Source organism: Tasmannia lanceolata, unplaced genomic scaffold (assembly GCF_043159265.1).
Source record: "Tasmannia lanceolata isolate RefF3 unplaced genomic scaffold, GAP_Taslan_0.1 ptg000037l, whole genome shotgun sequence".
Classification (NCBI taxonomy): domain Eukaryota; kingdom Viridiplantae; phylum Streptophyta; class Magnoliopsida; order Canellales; family Winteraceae; genus Tasmannia; species Tasmannia lanceolata.
In genome coordinates, this window is record NW_027518714.1 from 52,631,716 (window position 1) to 52,637,849 (window position 6,134).

A 6,134-nucleotide genomic window follows, 5' to 3' on the forward strand; every position below is an offset into this window, starting at 1 on the left:
TTCTGCTGTTTTCATGGTCTTCTAGCTTGCCTCTGTTGTTCTTCTGTTTTGCTTTCCTGTGAAGGAAAAGGGTGTGAATTGAGCAATAAAATGAAAAGTAACATGAGAGACAAAACACTGTTACTGTGTGGAAGATGCAAGACTTGGTGCTGAATTCTGATATGCTTACTGTCCCTTTTTGGGTTTAAGAGAAATAGTTCCGATTGAAATATAATAATGGTGGGTTCCACCTTTGGCTGATCCAAACCGTCAATCTGAGTGTTTGATTCCGGACTACAACTTTACAAGTGATTTGCTAGGGACCATCACAGAAAGCATTTCTCGGAATAGCTGTTGCATGAGAGATCAGCAATCTCAGATGAATGAAATGAATAAGCCAAAATCTGTGCCTATGTGGCTGCTCTCTTATGAAACAGCCGGTCGGTCCGAGAAATGCCTTCTGCGATTGTCCCTAGCAAATTTCACTTTACAAAAGATCAGCCAAGTCGAAGAGGGAAATGATATTTAAACCTCTTTTCTTAGCATTTGCACCCTATTTTGTTTGTCTTTTCCCAAGAACGACTTCATTACCACTTCCTCTTTTTATTTTTCCTTGGCCCTGTTTGGAATGCAAGAAAAACATTTCTCTACGAAAATTGTTTTCCTCAGGGAAATTTTTTCTTTCTGCTATTTAGAGAGAGGGAGATGACATGATTGGTTAATTTGGAGGGATATTATCATAAATTGAAGGTCCCTCTTAAAAATTTAATAGGGTTTGTTCGAGTTATCTTTTTTATCATGTATAAAAATTAGGAAATTTTAGAAACATTTTTCCTTTCCAAACTTTTCGAGAAAATTCCTGCAATCCAACAAAGGCTGTAAAGTTAAAAAAATTCACTTAAAATTGGGCATAAAATTTATTTTACCCACGTGCATTTTACGTTTGGAGGCTGGAAATATCATTTCCCTTTGTTGGGCTGGGAAGTTTTCCATTGGCATGGACACAAGGAACTTGAAAGTTGAACACCAAATTCTTAAGTTCAAGTGAAATTCTATGGGTAAGTGAAACTTTCCAGGAAAGTTAGTGATTTTTATGCCCTGTTTTAAGCATAAAAAATTCATCATTAATTAAAAAAATCGGATATTCTTCTATTTAAATGAAAATTTTGGAAAGTAAATATATTTCTTTCAAGGATCTTATTCGCTGGACGAAAAAATCAATAAGGGCAGTCCATAGTTTGTCCTTTAATAGGGATGCTTAGGTTGTGTTGCCGCGGAAATCTGACCTAAGGTTGAATGAGTCCCAACTGGTAGCGCACTTGAGGAAATAACTTGTGCTCACGAACATAAGTTAAGAAAGTCACCTCGAGTTTTGGTCTCCGGGGAGGCTGGGAGGCTCTCCAATGCTTAATTCAGAATTGGCAACCATGATATGAGCAATCTAATGATGACTCAATAAATGATTGAATGTAAAATTGGGAAAAAATTTCTACCTTTGAAGATTGTACCTCTATTTATAGAAAAGATTAGGGTCTTTATTTGCCACTAACACGTGTCCGTTCTCCATGAGTGCCACATATCAGCTCTCGATTGGGTGGCAAATCGTACCCCCCAACAAGTTGAGGGCCTTGAGGCATAAAAGCGTACCTCCCAAGAGGAAAAGGAACTTAAAAAAGCATGTTGCACCAAAAACTGGTGTTTTTATAGGAATAACAAAAGTAAAACGACATATTTTCTTTTTCCCGGCTCTGTTTGGTGGTCGGCCGCAAAATTTTCCAGAAGAAAGCCGCGTTTTACTGTTTGACTTTTCTCTCAAATTATGAGGGAAAGAAAAGTAAAGAAATGGGTATCTATTTTCCTCTCCTTCTACTTCTATCTAAGGATTTAAGGTACATCCAAACGGACCGGGGAGAGCAATCAATCAAAAAATAAGATAAGCTGCTCGACATGTGCCGTGAATAATTTGACCATCAGTGCTCTTGGTACCCATTTATTATTTTTATTTAATGTTGGATTAAAAAGAAAAATGCAAGAAAAAACAGATTTCTTAGAACCACTGTCTTCTCAATAAAAGAACACAAAACAAAAAAACCAAAATTGTGTTAATGCGGCAAAGGCATGGCGATTAAAGGTCTAAAACTTTCATTTTTGTGATTTTTTTAAACATCGGTGTAAGAGATTTCACTGGCGTTTTTCTTTGAATGTCGGTATAACCTTCTAGGGACGTTCGATTTACCGGCATTTCCCTAAAACATCGATGAAACTAATACTGACGTTTTTTCTTACGTACAACGAAGGTCCTGAATGCCGGTGAATACCATTTTTCTTGTGGTGCGATCACTTGATAGGTTGGCATCTGAGAGAAAAGACCATGTGAGATCTTGAGAGAGATGATGATGATGATGACGACGACGAAGAAGTTTGGAAGGATTCTTGGATTTGAAAACGCTAGTTATGATTCATTCGCAATTTGCCTCTAGGGACGGAACTATTATTTAGAAAAAGATAAAATAAACAAGAAGCAAAGCAAAAATTTCATACTAGCCCATATGCAATTGAACATAATGTATTGTTAGTCAGTCACATCTCAGCAATTAATTCACCTCAGGGAAGAAATATACACGTTAAAATAATCTCTATATGGTCTGACATAATTTTCTCATCAATGTGACCAGGGTTAGCCGTTCGTTTTCTGCCGATTATGTAGCCAATATGCCCTGAAGAATGGGAGCAAGTTTCCAATCTTGTCTTTGCATGTGGATGATATAATGATTTTAAAAAATTACATGAATGAATGAAATAATTAAGTCGAAACTTAGCTCAAGGTTTGACTACTATGTTCTCAGGATTAAGAGCAATAGAGATAGGGAGAACAAAACCTAGAGTTTAAGGCAAAAATTATACTTGAACTCCGTACATCATTTTGAAATGAAGAATTATAGTCATGCACCAACATCTCTAGTGATAGATAGGAAGTTGTCTATGACTCAATGTTTGGAAGATATCTCAATGTTTTGTAAACTCAAGCGGTTGACTGCTTTATGTATGCTATGTCGTGTACTAGATCGACTTGGCATATCCAGTGGACTTAGTGAGTAAATATCAGTGTAATCTCAGTCATGCTCATTGTGAAATACTGAAAATAATAATAAAACACATTGAAAATAACTAAGCACCTAAAATTGTATTATCAAGTGAAAAAGCTTTAGGTCCATATTTCTTTTGGGGCAGTGATAAATCGACCCGTATTATCTTAAATCGGCCCCCATATCTCTCTCTCTCTCTCTCTCTCTCTCTCTCTCTCTCTCTCTCTCTAAGCACTTCCCTATGTGGGGTCAGATTTAAGATATATGAGGGTCGATTTATCACTGCCCTTATTTTGATACAGATTTTGCAGGTGGCAGAGATGACAATGAGTCCACTGATACTCTTCTGACATCAACATAAATCTCTTTTTTCATTACTGTCTATTATATTGGCGTGGTTCACAAGGCTTATTTTGGTTCGTCTGAATGTGTATTTGAACCGACAGAACCCTGGGTTCGTTTCTATCTTGGTTATCGGAAATAACTAGAGACGGATGGATGCTTGACACGTGTTGAAAAACTTTTTAGAACGCTGGCGCCTCTATACACAACCAATTTGGTTTGGATTTGAAATCTTTCTTTGAACCCATAGTCCCTTGGGTTCGTTTAAATCTTGGTTGTCGCCAACATGCATAGATGGTCGGATACACGACACGTGGACATCAATATGGAATGATGGCGTCTTCTAATAATACCGCCTCTCTGTATGAGATTCCGCCGGCGTACACTCTATTTCCGTTTGTACCCTATTTCCGCTGGCGTACCCCTTGATATTCCGGCGGCGTACTCAATACATTTGGAACACATATTTGAACCCTGAAAATCCGACAGCGTACTCGATATTCTAGCGGCGTACTCTAGAATCCGGCGGCGTACTTGATATCTTTGAACAATGGGTGTTTCTTGAATCCGGCGGATTTCTAAGCCAAAAGAGACGTGGGAAATAATAAAATGTTCAACAACGTCGCCGTTCTAAGCCAAAAGAGATGTACATGATTTGACGTGAAAAGTGGGAAACTTTATGCTTTTTGATGATATTTTCACTCCCCCTGCATTGACGTTCTCATCCTTTAAAATTTTTAAAGATAATGATTGACGTTCTCATCCATCAGGAAAGGCAACATACGAGGACTATGATCATGTTAGAAGGGTTTCAGAGTCTTTCTTCCACCCGATTTTGAAGAATCACCCGTGTTTGATGCTTGTTTTCAAAAGTACCCGAAATCCGTAATTTCTCAAAACTATCACACGCATTCGTTACTTTTCTCATGTGTTTATTCATAAAGAAGCATTTGTTTCTTGATCAAATAAGGAGTAGGGTTTCGTGACAAGATAGAGAAAGTTGGGTATATGTAGCTACGATATGGCAATTGATCATGCCGTCTAGATTGGATGGCTTTTAATCGACTTGAATAATCTGACTGACAGACCACTGGAAATGTATTATGATTATCAGGGAGCATAACTTTGATATACATATTGAATATTAAAATATCATGGATATAATATAATAAAAAATGAAAGGACACTAAGTTATATGATTGGCGATTCTATGAAATGAATATGTGCCAAAAACTTTCATTAAGCATGCAAGCATAATGGGACTAAGAAATATTAGAGTTAAAAGAAAATAAAATTTGGGGCAAATATTACAAACAAAAACTTCTGAGTGATATTGAATTATACTGCAAGGGATTAAATGAATCGCAAAAATGATTATACCCAGTAAATGTGGCCAGGTGGGAGATGTTAGGGTGATGGCCACATGATCGCGCCCCGATTGGATAAACGGAGCAACTAATAACGCGTTAAGGTGTTGGTAAACGGAGGGGGCGCAAGAAGCATGATTCTATAATATAGAAGTTTGAGTTTGAGAAGGATTCCCCAACTCAAATTGTATATAAAAATGATGATGAAAAGGATTCTCCAACTCAAATTGCATTTCGACTGCAGGAATCAGGTGCTGTAATCGGTATCCTATTATGATTCTTGTGTTTGGTTCAAAAATATGAATGAAAACAGGGGTGTGGAAATGACATTGGGCGAAAATGCCGGAATCTTTTTCCCTCCTCAAGAGATGGTATTCTGATTCCACCCCAATGGATTTTTTTTTTTTTTTTTTTGAATTAATTTTTCATACCATTTCCAAAGGAATCAGAATAAGAATCAAAATAGGATGCCGATTCTGATTCTTGATTTGGGCAATCCGGCTGGCTAATTGTGACAACCTTAAATACCCAAAGTGGACTACTCAGGGGTTGCCATCATTGATGCTATTTTCTTCTCTATTCAATAAGGTTTAATAAACTTATTATTTTATTAGACGAAAATACCAAGAGGGGAAATGGACACTGGGTGATGGAAAATAATAATATAAATAAGATAAAAATACGAACAAGGCTAAACTGAAGGTCGTCCGCCGTCTATTGGACAATGTCACCAGAGTGCGTTTATAATTAGCGCTGGCAATTAAACCTTCGAAAACGGAGATCTGCCCCGCTCCACCCTATAATCCTCATCTATAAAATTACATAAATATCCCTATAAGTGTCTGTCTTTCCATAAGTTGTTATATTTTTGTTTAGAAATTTGGATTCTTATTTAATAAGTATTTAATTAGATTAGAAAAAGTAGAAATTTTTATTATAAAAAAGGCGGGGATGGGGCAGGGAATTTTTCCCCTTAGTGTGCGGGGCGGGTATGGGGATTAGATTTTCCACGGGACGGGGGCAGGGATTCCCCGCCATCCCTGAAAGCGGGGACGGACGGAGAACGCAACATCCGGCCCCACCCATTGCCGCACTTATTTATAATGGTACAGAAAAATATAAAATTAATGGAATAATAGATGCACTTTGGCCGTTTGGCAAGATAGTCCAATATGGCGATCTTCTAGATGAGAGTTTAGAGCACGCCTTCAGTTTAGCATTCCTAAAAAAAAAACTATGTACAGCGGAAAAGAATGCCAGTCTTAAATTCTGTCCTACCGAACATGCAGTGGACACGTGTAGGTAAGTGATTAGTTAGAAACAACCATCTTGTGGGCCCTGCTGGTCAAGTATATTTTGC